Consider the following 325-nt stretch of genomic DNA (forward strand, 5'->3'; position numbering starts at 1 on the left):
TTTCCCAAGATCACCAAAATATTAGAGATTATCAAATCTCCCAACTGCTGAAAAGCAGATTCAATCCCCCACATTCTCAGCATACCTCTAAAGTCCTTAAGCTTAAACCTCACAACATATAAATCAGTTACTTTTAAAACCCACAGGTGTTCCAGGAAAGGGGATGAGATGGCCCTTACTGGTATTAATTTATAGTTCCAATGCCTTAAAGGGTCATACTCAGAGAATTTTCAAAACAAAATATATATTTTGCTAGAAGAAATTGCATACTCTTTCTTTTTTCCCCCTATGCCTCTACATTACAGAAATAGCATATACAAGAAAC

This window comes from Theobroma umbraticum, unplaced genomic scaffold (genome assembly GCF_002168275.2).
Source record: "Theobroma umbraticum cultivar Fairchild unplaced genomic scaffold, ASM216827v3 scaffold_30.0, whole genome shotgun sequence".
Taxonomy (NCBI): domain Eukaryota; kingdom Viridiplantae; phylum Streptophyta; class Magnoliopsida; order Malvales; family Malvaceae; genus Theobroma; species Theobroma umbraticum.